Here is a 13,592-nt window from a genome sequence, read left to right as displayed (position 1 = left end):
CCCTCAAAGCATTCCTGAGATATTACATTTTACAAAAGTAGGGTGAATGGATTGGAGGAATGTGACCTTTGACTGCCAAATTTGAATCAGTTCATCCCTGGCACCGAGTAAATGTTTGTACCAACTTTGAAGAAATTCCCTCTAGGCATTCCTGAGATATTAAGTGCACTAAATTCAGATACTACACCAAAAAAAAAGAGTATTAACAGGTAGGAGTACTAATTTGTTAGTGTACAAAGACAAGTATTTGAAACACAGCCATAGTCTACCATCTTGCTGTAGCATATCAGCATGCTAACAGTTGCTAATTTGCATGAATGTCTTCACAAAATTGTAAAGACTATATTCCACAAGTGGTGGGTTGCACTATAACCAGTAACGTGCCCAAAACTGAAAGGCGTCTGTAGCTCGGACAGAAGAGCAGGTTAGCTGTGGTTCTTCCCACTTTTCTGAGTGAGTGATGGTAAACACCAGATTTATTCTAGTGTGAACACTTAAGGGGGGGGGGGAATCACTGACGAACTTTGTCATGTGGACGTGTTGCAAAAAAAGTGGATTTTGCATTTTGGAAAACTGCAAATTCCTTATTAAAATATGTTGAATTGCGATAAGGGCGAGATCCATACGTCATGTCTAATTTCCCGACGTTACTTTCTGACGTTGAACATAACTTGCAGCCATATTCCCTGTTATAAAAAACAAGTTCTATTTTCTGTGTGCTCCACATGCAGCGTTCAATTATAGACAGAGCATCCTGCCAGACTGATGAATTAATATCCTGCCTGCATTGTCTTATTGACAACCACCTTCATTAATCACAAACCACACACACAATTCATTCTCCATCTGCCACCAAGATAACAATGGCAGTGGTTTTGCTAAATTCACACACGCTGGATTCTTACTCTTTTCTGTCATGCTCCACCGCCTTCCTTCCTCTTTTCACCTTGAAGTTTTTTTTCCATCTTCTGGTCAAAGTCACTGAGGTTGTTTTTTTTCCCTCCCAGTCTGGACTTCAAGTCATGAAGCAGAGACGTCAGACAGCGGATCAATGAGCAGAGATCAGGTCCTCTCCGGAGTCTGACACTTGCTCTTGTGTCCATTTGATCAAATGTCAGCAGATATGAAATATATGAATATGTAGAATAATCTGAGAGAACACCTTTTTGTACAGTGCGGCCAAATGGCAGCGCTCCCACTTTATTTGCTGTCATAATATGAGCAGTCAGTTGAAGGTTGTGGTTCACTCAAAGGTGAAACCGCCACCGTGCTGTCAACTCGTTAAAAAATGAATGACTACCCTCCAGAGAGGAGCTCTGATATCACAACTAAAGTTAAAACTAATGCTGTGCTTTAACTTAACAAATATTGGTTAAAAGTTGTTTTTAAAAAAAAAAAAAAAAGAGAGAGACTGGAAAAATTTGAAAATTAACGAATGAATATTTTTTTTATATATTTACACCTAATCGACTGATGTGAAAGGGTTCAACCCACAGAAAATATTCACTAACTCTGCGGTGACATTAAGCTTCCCTAAAAAACTACTAAGCAATCGGCTAAGAAAGCTAACAAACAGCTCATTTTGCAAAATTTTTACAAAGAGCTAACAACCCTCAGACGCCTCAGAAGGTCCCAGTGGAACTCGGTGTTGACAGTCTGACTCTGGGGGACGAATTCACGGTGACACAACCACCGCCAACGTCAAAGAAAACCCAGCTGGTGTCTCCTGACCTGACACGCCTTCTTCTTCGGTCTCGGACGGTGAAGCTCCGCCCCTCTTTGAAACGGGAACGTCACTCAGAAACACCTCGCTCGGCTCGCCGCTTCGTCTCCGTTACACTTTCTGAAGCGTTTCGAGGGTCTATGTTGACAAAATGGTCAAAATCGGACGTTTCTCTGCTTCCGGTTTCAGCTCCGCGGTGAAATCGCGAATGTCCTCGCACCGAGCGGTCACAAAAAAAAAACCGTGTGGAACTCGGGTGCTGATGTTGATGAAGGAAGGGAACTTCTCCGATCGGTCTCGTGCGCGTTTGCCATTAAGTCAGCGTTACATGTGGCGGTCGGGTTTTCTGGCGGCACCGCGGTCTGTTTCCTCTGAGGTGAGACGCGAGGCTTCCCACCGTTCCAACACGACGAAACAAGGATGTTCACGCGCCGTCGACAAGATGCCGCTGAGAGCTTTCTGACGGAGAGGAGCCGCCAGCAGAGAAACGTTCACACAGACTTGTTTCTGTGTGCTGCTGCACGTGTTCACTGTGTTTTCCTCGCACGCCGTTTCCTTTTGTTTTAAGCGCTTTAAAAACCCTCAACGCTCACATTTTTTAGATTTGCAGGCGGGGTAATTGGCTTTTTCTTCTCTTAAAAGTTGCACGCCTGCTCGAGCCGACCGCTAAACGAGTAAGACTCTTAATCTGGGCAACTGGGCTGAAGTCTCTCTGAGGGATTTACTGCAAGGGCTCAATGTAAAGCACAAAACAGAGAAGGAAACACTCAGCGCAGTAAACAGCCGCGGTAGGCCGGCTGGTTCGACGACCGAAATTCATCAATCAACAGCATTGATGCCGCAGTGGGCGCAACACGGGGTCCGGGACCCTGCAGTGGGTCGCCGGTTCCTTTTACATCAGAAACATCTTGATCTAAGGACGAGTAAATAAAGTTTTCATATCAACGTGGTTGTTTTTTTTTTTAGGGTTGCGTGGAGAACCGGTCCAGCTGTGCAGTGACATTTCCTACTTGTGGTGCAGGTTTTTTTTTTGTGTGCAGTTGCATGGTGCCTCCTCAGTAATACGAGGTAGATGAACAGCTCGTCTCATGAGGCGAACTGTCCCAGATTTCAACAGACACTGTATGACCTTGATTTCTACAGTAGAGGAACCTACAGAGCTCTGATTTATTTCCTTAAGCCGAAAGAAAAAGCTGCACCTTGTGTTTGAAGCGGGTTGATCTGGCGCGGCCTATTTCAGACCACAGAGAGAGAGAACACCTTAAAGTTGGTGATACTGAAAGCCGTGTTTGAAACCTTCATCGTCTAATCTCTTCGTGAAGCAACACACCCACCCGACACGCACCTTTTTCCTTTTAACCATTATTTCCTGCCCTTATATCCCTCAGCAGGAAAAAAAAAAATCCAATCTACCCGAGGGGCTGGACTATCCAATAAAAAAGTAGAGGTAAAGATCTGTGTTTACAGAATATTTCAACAGCACAGGTACCAGAGAAATGAATTGATACAGACAAGAAAATAGAAGTATCTGTGCCCTGAAGCTTGTAGGAAATCTGTTCTGAATTGTTTTTTGTACAAAAAAACAGGGATTATATTTACTTTCTTTCTCTAGATACTTTCTTTAACCTGGATGATAAATGAAACGTGCACAGACTTTCTGCGTGACCTCGTTGTTAAATTAAGATGGGAAGCTTAAAATCATTTAGAGCCAAGTAATGGTGCTGAAAAGAAAGTTTAGAGCCTTACAGGCTGTTTCCAGGGCGTCAATTACTCATGTTTTATCACAGTTTATAGACGGAAACAATGTGCTTTACGTCACGAACCAAAAAAAACCCGACGTGTTTACGGTTGGAAAAAGATCCTGTTAGGGATTAAATGGACACAGTCGGCATTTGGTTCGGCTTAGGGACAAAGTTTCTTGGTTTTAAACCTACGTAAAAGTCCCGTCTTTGTTCCAACCTCCTCCTTCCAATGTAGATTTCTCCCCCACATTTGTACTTGATCTTTTTCGACCTTCACCGTCATGCTGCATAACAAAAACTCTCCCTGACGCCAACGACGGCAGCATTCGAAGCCCTGAGAATGAGAGTGGTCGAACGAAAACTCTGGGATTCGATGGGTTAAAGCTTCAGCAGACAATAGTGCTTTGTAGCAGCAGTTTTGGGTTTGTTCCCCCGTGCACGAAGCCAACATCTCTGGGATGAGCTGGAACACCGAATGTGACTTATCACCCAGCATCAGTGTTGGACCTCACCGGCGTTCTGGTGGCTGATTGGGAAGTAAATCCCTGCAGTCCGTCCAAAAAACTCCGGAGGGAGGAAGAGCGGCGAGGGAGGCTGCCACTGCAGCAGATTAACGGCCATTGTGTTGGACTGTTCAACATTCACATACGAGTTCGCTGTTGAAGTTTCTACGTTTTGCTTTCGTTTTTAAACTTAAAGTGAAAGATGAGCATTAAAAAGAAGTAATGCCGTGGGTGGCAGTTTGAATGTGTTCATTTCTTGTTACCACAGAGTAACTCAGGATGTGACACTATCAAATGAAAATAATCAGGTACAGAGGACGTGTCTCTTGCAAATAACAGTTGAACAGCAACTACAACAAGTTTTTTTTTAACCGAATCAACAGCAGCTAATAAACAGACCTTCTGGTAAAACTGTTTTCTCAACTAAAAATCTTTTACTATAATGCATGAACCAAACCAGCAGTGAACCAGTAGGATTATTTGGGGTCGATTCTGGCTCCAAAACAGCAAGACGGCGACGGCCGAAAAGACCGGACTCCATGCTTCAGATCGATGTGATGCGTTCGTCTTTATTTATGATGCAAAAGCTCCGAAAACAAGAAAAAGAATCCGCTTTTCATTCTGTGTGAAAGTAAAATGAATTGCATGATAAAATTGCCCCACGAATGTGTAAAGACAGTTTTAACCCTGAAAGTTGCCGGACGGAAACATGGGCGGAAGATGTGTATTTTTTTGTTTTCAGGTTTCGCTTCCTGCTATTTATTTTTTTGTTGTTGTTGTGTTGCCAGATGTACTCTTATATCACCAGAAAATAACCCTGGAAGCTCCACCACTCACCTCCGCTATCTTTTCTAATTCCCCGTCTGTGCAGCAGCTCCGGGCCGTATACCTGATAATATCAGTTTTTGAGTCTTCCCTCTCTGGTTTCTGTTTTTTTGGGGGGGTTGGCGTAGGAATCATTCACAGTCACACACATATTGATCTGAGTGTAAGAAATTCTTAAACACACTCCTTTCGCTGGATTTATGGGCGAGCTCTCACTGAGCCTGATAAAAGGCTGTTGACCTTACCAGGCGTGCGGCACCGAGAGAAAAAAAGGAGCCGCATCTTCAGGGAACTCACATTATCTGGCCTTTCAGTTGTCCCGCAAGTGCAAAAAAAAAAAAAAAAACTCATAAATGTTTTGATCTCAAATAGCAAAAAAGATTGCCTCCCCCCTCCCCCATTAAGGTCATAGCTATTTGTATTTTCCTCTTCAAATCTGTGGAGGCTGCAAAAAAAAACAATTAAAATGCGGCATGACAGTTCGGAGCGCACGGCAACAGATTCGGGAGGAAAAGAAAACAGTAAACTCATGAATAATTCAAAATGACCGTCGAGCGCAGGAAAGTAAAGCTGCCAAGACTGTGTTGGTACTGACAATGTTTGAGTCAATTACAAAACACAAGTGTGAACGCACGGAAAGCAGGTGACGAATGCAGATACCGTTTCGAGAGTGTAACTGCACAATAAATACGTCCGGGCCAAACAAAAGCATTTTGGGGGTTGGGGGTTGTTTTCCAGTCTTCAGATGCCGAAGAGCTGCTGTAATTATAATCCTCTTCCTTTTCTGAAATGAAACGAGTCCAAAAAAAAAAACAAGAAAATTGATGTCTGTCTGGATAGAGAGATGAAAATGAACGAGGAGTAAAAAAAAAAAAAAAAAGAAGAAATCAATCGTGTATCGATTTGAATCTGAAGTGTTTCTCCGCTCGTTTGTCGGAGAAGTACTGACTGAAATCTTTAAAGCTCAAACAGGAAGTGAGACTTTCATCATCGGACAGGAATTTCATCAATAAATTACATCAGCTGAACGTCTAATGGAGCGGCTCATTGATAAAACAAATAAATGGAAAAAAAAAAAGCTCAGCGACGAGCAAACATCTTCATAGTGGACTCGCTGTCTGGACCGCCGGCAGAATCCAGATCTACCTTTTACAAATATTCACTGGAACTCCACATCTACATTCATCTCAGGGACTTTTTCTGCTGCAGTGAATAAAGGGTTAAACAAATGCCATTAATTCCTCTTTCATGGCAATACAAAAACAATAACAACCAAATAATCAAAATTGCGTAAAAGCAATTCATTCTTCCTTCAGACTGACACGTAAACAGACCGAGTTGTCTCCACTCAGAGGGAAATTTAATGAAAGGAGGCCGCAGCCGCCCGTCACGCTGAGATAAACAGCCATACATACCACATACAGTTCATGGTCACGCCAACACCAAGAAATGATGATTTTTACATCATAGTTTCAGAACTGAAGATAGTTTGTTTGGGGAATAATCCTACTCGGTGTTTCAAAGTAAATTTCTTTTGCAGATGATGTGATTTTATGTGTCCCAGGTTCCCCCACTCATCTTCAGTCCGCATCGAATGCTTCCTGATTGCACCGGACTTCTTTTTAAATACATAAAGGAACTCACTGTCAACAAAAAAAAAAAAGCCGGAAAAGGCGGCTGAAAATGAATAATTAAACTGGTAGAATTAAAGGTTTTCTGTATGAAACTGTTTTTCGCTTGATTATAGTCCATTTTTGGCAGGTCCTGCCGCCCCGTCGTTATGTGCTTATTTAAAGGCATATTCAACTTGAAAACTGAAGCAACCAAAATATAAGAGACCGCGCCCGTATGTGTCACGACCTTATTTTTATCCCAGTGTTCAACGTCGTGTCGAATCGTGTTGTTTTTTTTAAATCCTGAGCTAAGTGCCCCTCTCAGCTGAAACAGCAGCGTCCGAGTACAGTCGAAAGGAAACTTGCTAATTGCTGCTTGCTTTGAGAGCCCTGAACTGTTTCCTGCGAGCGATCTGAAGTCTGCGAGGCTCCGCGGGGAGTTTCTCCAGGTATCTCAGCAGGACGACCGCATCGACTTTTCCGCGGGCAACAATGGGATCCCATTTATCTTGATTAGGCCCGAACATCCGAACAGCCTCGGCCATCAAAAGCGTCATTGAGCGTTAGCCGCGGCTAGCTCGGCTCAGCACGCACACAAAATGTAGAGGAGAAGGGGGTGGGGGTGGGTGGGGGTAGAATACTTATCTATGTGACCACAGGATCTTCTCCATAAACCCCCGACGGGCGTGCGGATCGATGCCATTGATCGGTCCGCGCTGCTCGGAGAGCAAAAGGAACCGGAGCCTCATCTGTAGCGTTACAGCCACTGGAGGGTTCCTCCATCAAACGCCGCGCAGCTTTACAGCTGCGGTCGCCATGGAAACCGCCGCATTAACGGCGCTCCGAACTCGGAAAAAAATCTTGGAGATAGCGGTCCGGGGCAGCCTGACCCCGGATAGATTGCTCTTATTTCCCAAGGTTCAGGAAGGAGAGCCCTCCTGATATCTGAAATTAGATGTCAGCGTCTCCGCCGTGAAGCGGAGTCATAAACTCGCCGTATATTGCTTCACTCCGTTTGAAACCTTCGAACGAACGCTCCCAACTTCAGTTTCGGGGCTGACATCGTTACCGTTTTATTGCTTCTAAGAGGATCGTAGCGGAGCGGAGATGGTTTCCTGAAACTTTTATAAGCAACAGACGCGAGTCGCATCGCAGCAATCTTCAGCGAGACTCCAGAGGGTTTTTTTTCTCACGGACTGCAGCTTCAGTCGGTTTCTCTCACATTTTCCAAGCTTGCGTTTCATTTCTAAATCTCATGTACAAAAGCTATTTCTGTGATGAGAAAATAATCTTGAAAATCATCCCTTCCTCCCTGCGTGTGGTCTAAACTCCGGCTCGGAGAGACATTCACGCTCAAAAAAGACCTGACGTGATCCTCCACGACGTCTTGAAAGTTTCATGTCCACCTGTCTGCTGTCGTTCCCGTTGATCTCCGTCACGCGGCGTCTGTCCACGCTGGAGAAACCTTCGCTCTGGCCTGAAAGAGGCCGTCCGTGGATGATCTTCCTCTGTTCTGTCACTGCTGTGGTAATTTTATGCTCCACTTCGCAGCGGTCACCTGTCAATCAATGTCCCGACCTGTGACATCATCGTCTTTGGCGTCTCTCTTCATGGCGTTTGACGTCCCGTGGGCGGTGCTTGTACCTTCGTCTCCTTCGTCTCCCTTGTCTTGATTAGTCATCCTGTTGTTGTTGTTGTTGTTTGTTTGTTTGTTGCCTTCCACCTCATGCTAATCTTCTTCTGTTAATTAAATTGGAATATAAAGTGCTTCTTTTTATGCAACGACGGTTACGTTTTAAAATGGAAAAACTGCAAAAATAAGTATATATTCATGTCTATTTTTTCACATTTTATTATTTAATTACAGACAAGTGAAGTCATAAAACAAATTGATGATAATAAAAAACACATTAAAACAAAAATTAATAGAAATAAAAAATAAAAAAAAATCAAGACAAATTAACATGCATTTAAAATCAGGAGAGCAAGTAAGAAAATGATTGTGAAGTAATGATTTGTTTGATGTTGTGATTACATTCAGTATATTCTGTATAACTGCACTTATTACACACGCTACTTCATGTGCTTGAGGTTTTTTTCTTTTCTTAAAGTTTTACACGCTGCGTTTGAACTTTTTTCAGCGTCACTTCGCTGCAGACGTTCCTCTGACCTACGAGAGTCTCGCAGAGCGCCTCTTTAAGCTCTCGTACAGACCAACAACACAATTTATACCGCGCTTGTTCCCTCTTCGCTGTTGTATACATTAACAGAAGGACCACAAGAAACCCTCGTGGAGCTGATATTAAAGGGTTATTCAGCTGAAGTGCGCCATTGGGTTTGTACATTAAAAACACCTCCGAATGCGCCGATGAAAGTTCAGCGTGAGAGCCTGAATCAAAATGTCGACGCTGCTGTTTTCGTAAGGAGGGAGTTTTATCGCCCGCCGAAATCAATTTAACCAACATCAAACACCGAAAAATACAAAGAGGTGTTTGGTTTCTTTATCTTAAACTGCACGTTTCGGTTTTCTGCGCTGTTTTCTATCTGAAGGCTGCCGGCCCTCTTCGTCTCTGCCTGTCTGCTAAAATAAAACAAACAAAATGGGACAAATACATGAGTCACCGCGGACTCATTATTAGATAACATGTTAGAGAAATCATCAAATTATTCATTTCAAGTGTGAAAATCGCCCTTTGAGTCCGTTCCTCCGGCCCGTGTGCTTCACTCGCTTGAGACTCGGATGTGCGTGCAGAGATGGTTTCTGTCGTCATCGGCGACGTTCCTTCTGTCTGGTTTTTCACCTGAAGCACCTTCAGGTCACACGTCTCGCTTTTACCCTCTTAAGAGGTAAACGGTACTTGCTTTAAACTCTGTGTTTGTGTGACGTCCTGCCTCGCTTTTCCTACAAGTGTCGGTTGTGCGCATCCTCGGAAATGAACGCAAAAGCGTAAGCAGCGACAACGACGGCAGAAAGTTTGGATTCGAAGAGACCAAGTCTGCAACTGCCTGCATCAGTACGAACTCAATATGCTGCCATCCATTTTTCGAAGGTGACGTGAAAACCTGCAAAAACAAACAACTAATGGAAACAAGTCAGAGACCTGTTTCCATTTACGTCTGTACACGGTGGAAAATGTTGGAAAAACAGAGCGTGGACGGTGTTTCGGTCCCACAGACATCAGCTCGCTAAGCAATTTTTACCAATTACCGGTCCACTCAGAGCAATTTCCAATAGAATGATGCATTAGCGCTGTTCTCTGTTTACATGATGCAAATATAGAGATTTATACCCGTAGTTCTCTGGTGTGCCCTCTAGTGGAAGTATCGGCAAATTACGTAAACAATTACGCTCAAAACGCAGCCGGATGTTCGACGTAGATGGATTCAAAAGAATATTTACCTTTGGGATTTTTTTTTTTTTTTTTTTTTTAGTGCAGAAAAAGACAATTAACTGAATTCTTTTGTCTCTCACCAGCGTCCAGTCAATCAGCACCTTCCCACATCTCCACCTTGACCTAAAAACAAACCCAGAAACCCAGAAACCATGAAGCGTTGGAGCAGCAGGGGGGCGGCACAGTTTTCTTCTTCCTCCAATTATCAGACTGGGAAAACAAATCTGTTTATTGATCTGTTTATGCAATCCACATCTTTTTTTCCGCCCCTCTTTCCCACAGCCTCTATTAGCGCCGCCTGCCTCTCCAGCACCTCTGACACGCCGCAGCAGGGGGAGGAGAGGTCCGGGTTCATTGACGTCACGAGAGTCCAAGGACCACCGGAGGCCCTTTTTCTCTCACTGCACGTATTACGGGCACTATTTTTACTCTGAATCCCCTGGATGGCCGTGCACATTAATGCATTCAGCTGTTGAGATGATCCCCCCCCAAAAAAAAGGATGGGCACAGAGTGAAAGCATGCCTTCACTCTCAACCCTGAAAAATGTTTGTGAAAACTGAATGGAGAGATCCAGCTGAGTACACATTTAGAGAATCCACGTTTTTAGTTGCATTTTAATTGGTAAATGTTTATTTTTTTTTCAACAGATGGAAAAAAAGAACGATGGCCAAACTGATGTTTTTTCGTGTGCATCACATCTCACAGGGGAAAAATCTGATATCATTTGATATCAAATAAAAGTATTAGCGGCTGGTGTTTACCTTTCAGAGAACTCTGAATATCACATTTGTCTCTGCAGGACAAGGAGGGAAAAGGAGCCTTTATGCTACAGTTGTTCGTGATGCTCCTCTGGGATTACTCAACAAAAAACTGTAAATATGCAAAGAAGATTAATTAGTTTAGCAAGGTCACCTGTACAGAAAAAGGGCTTCGGTGTGTGTTAATAAACCAGCGGTGTATTTCCTGAAGTGAGATTTGTCTGCAGACCTGCAGATGAGCTGCTGCACGCCTTTTCATTGATATTTGCTCGGGAGTTAACGAGGCTCCGCGTGAGGCTTCATTTGGCCAAAAAGTATTCCTGTTTTAATCCAAAACCTCGAGAAAAAAAAAAAAAAAAAGCCCTGCAAGGGTTGGAGTTGTTAGAGCATCTTAGTTCTGGTGGCTTTAACGAGAGGGTGTGAGCGCACGCTGCACCTCAAAGTCCACAGTTCATTTCAAACCCGTCCTTAAAACCCTCCGCCAAACCAACAAACTCAGCGGAAGACGAGGCTTATTAGCTCTAATCCCTGGAAACCCCTCAGTGTTTGTATTATCAAACCGGATTAGCCTGATACCTGTAGTTTGCTTTACCAATACACTGGCTCTAACTCTAAACTTTTGAACACCATAAAGTGATATGACAGAAGTGTCTCTTTGAACACAGGCACAAGTCTGACAATCCTAATTACAGTATATTTTACATTTTTGTGTTATGAGAAGATAAATAATTTGAATGTTAGAGTCGGTCCTGAGTGTGAAGTGGATGATAATGGATGAGGGCTATTAGATAAATGAGGTGAGTCCCGCTGTCTCGCACAGTTACTGACATTTAAATTAAGTTCATCAATCCATCTTTCACTTCTTGCTTTTAGTGTCAGATGGTTTAATTCTTGCATGAAATATCATGAATGAAAAACTTGCTGTAAATCATGATTAAAATCCCCAAAATAATCTGAATGGAGGTCAGTGGGTCCAAATTAATGAAATAAATGTTTATTTCATTAAAATTTCATAAAAAAAAGTACACCAAAAACGACATGGTTAAATTGAGAAAAGATCATGGTTGGGATTAAAATAAGTCATATTACATAAGTAAAGTTACTTAACATACGTTACGTTATGTTCATAACATACTTACGTTGCTTAAAATAAATGTGTTCGGTTCCATCCAACTTCCCCCCGACCGCCTCCAAACTCAGACTTCATCACTCTTTGTCCTTCGTCAAAGTCACATGACCTCCGTCTTCGACCCCGGTTAAACATGCGTGTGCTCTTCACGCCTGGGCGAGGCGAAAGCGTGACACTGACACGGTGTCCTCTTGTGGACAGATGGGTGTACTACACACATTTGACACGATACAGGGCTGCACAATGGAGAAGCTGAAGAACATGGAAGTATTTTTTGTTTTAAAAACTGAAAACTAGAGTCCTGCATGTTACGAAAATGCTTTCATGAGTTTGATAAACATCTAAAACACAGAGTCACATGACCGTCTGCAGCTCCTCTTCATCCTCCTGCGGTGGAAAACACCTTCACACGACTGTGATCAAGTGACTCGGGTGCAACCCACTTAAATGGACCATTAAAGAGAATTCGGCACGTCATCATGGCAAGACACTGCATCAGTCCGCCGGACGGGGGATTCATTTCTCACGTGTGGCTGCAAAATAGAAGACTTTGATCCATAAGGCATGTCGCAACGAACGAAGGTAAATTACCAAAACACCGAATTAACCAGTTATGAAACGTCACACGCAAAAGCTAACGACACTGCAAAGCTGAGGCCCCAACGCTCACCCACGGGCCGAGCCGCGTGTCGGCACCGCCCTCTGCCGGACGGCGCGGCTCATCGCAGGTATCGACAGCTCCCGATCATCTCCGCGTTGCACCACGGGACGGTGCGTTTTTAAACAGTGACCTCATGAAATCAGGCAGGAGGCGCGGCGCCGTTGCCACGGAGCTCCGTGCGGAGCGTCATCGTGTTAAAGTGTGAGCTCGTGTTCGGGTCGATGGCCACAGGCTGGCACCTTGTGTCTTTTCCCAAAGAAAACAGAAAGCAGCGAAGACACAAATGCAATAAATCAAGAGGCTGTTTGACGGAAGCAGGAGTGTAATGTTGCAGCAACATCCCTCCCATCCCCCCCCCCCCCCCCCCCTACAGAAACTGAACAACAACCAAAAAATTCCCTAATTTTGAGCAAAAGTTTTGTACCATTTCCTCCATATTTCTGAGGGTTCATTGTGCTACGCCGATCGCATCGATCTCATGTTTCAGTGAGGAAAATTACAACTTGCAGATAATTGCTGCGGGGGTACTTTGGGATCGATACCGTGCCAACGTACCAGGCCGCATTGGAAAGTCTCTGTGTGGGTGATTGCTCGCTGCATCAATCCGGCTTATAACAGAGAAGCCATTTCCTCACCGCTGCCCTGCCCCGCTGCGCTTTGTGTGGAAAGACTATAGCAGACATTCTTTTGTCCTGACTCTGGAAAATGTCAGACAAACAACAACAACAACAACAACAAAAAGTCATCACGCAAGCTGTTTGTGGAAGTCTTTGGAGATCATTTTAGAGTGGTTTGGGGGGGGGTGGTGGGGGGTTGGGGGGAGGGGAGGGGTCCATGGATATCCTCTGGGGACCCGAAAGGAAGCTCCTCGCTCTAGATGCAGCATCAGGACAGTCCGCCTACCAGAGTGGACGATGGTAAGGCGATGGTGGTCAGTGGCATCTCTTGAGGAGGTGGAGGAAGCAAAGGGGGGGAAGTCTGTGGGGGGGGGGGGGGAGTAGATGGTTGCTCATCGCCAGCATTTTTACTGGTTTTATCCGGCTGCGCGGTGGGACGGAAATCTTTTTCTCAGCTTCTCCTTCTGATTTCTGGGATGTTTTCTGACCTTTAAGTGGCTTTTAAAATTATTGTTGATTCTTCACAAACAGGGATATTTGATCCAGATTTTAAAGGTAGGTGTTTGTCTTCTTGTTTACGTCATAGTTTTTTCTGGTGGGAACCTTCTTTCCGGAGGCAAAAGCAGCA

Source organism: Brachyistius frenatus, unplaced genomic scaffold, assembly GCF_029030835.1.
Source record: "Brachyistius frenatus isolate BFR_SWC_R1_liver_20210118 unplaced genomic scaffold, ASM2903083v1 Contig_151, whole genome shotgun sequence".
In the NCBI taxonomy this organism is placed as follows: Eukaryota; Metazoa; Chordata; class Actinopteri; family Embiotocidae; genus Brachyistius; species Brachyistius frenatus.
This window is presented reverse-complemented; position numbering follows the sequence as displayed.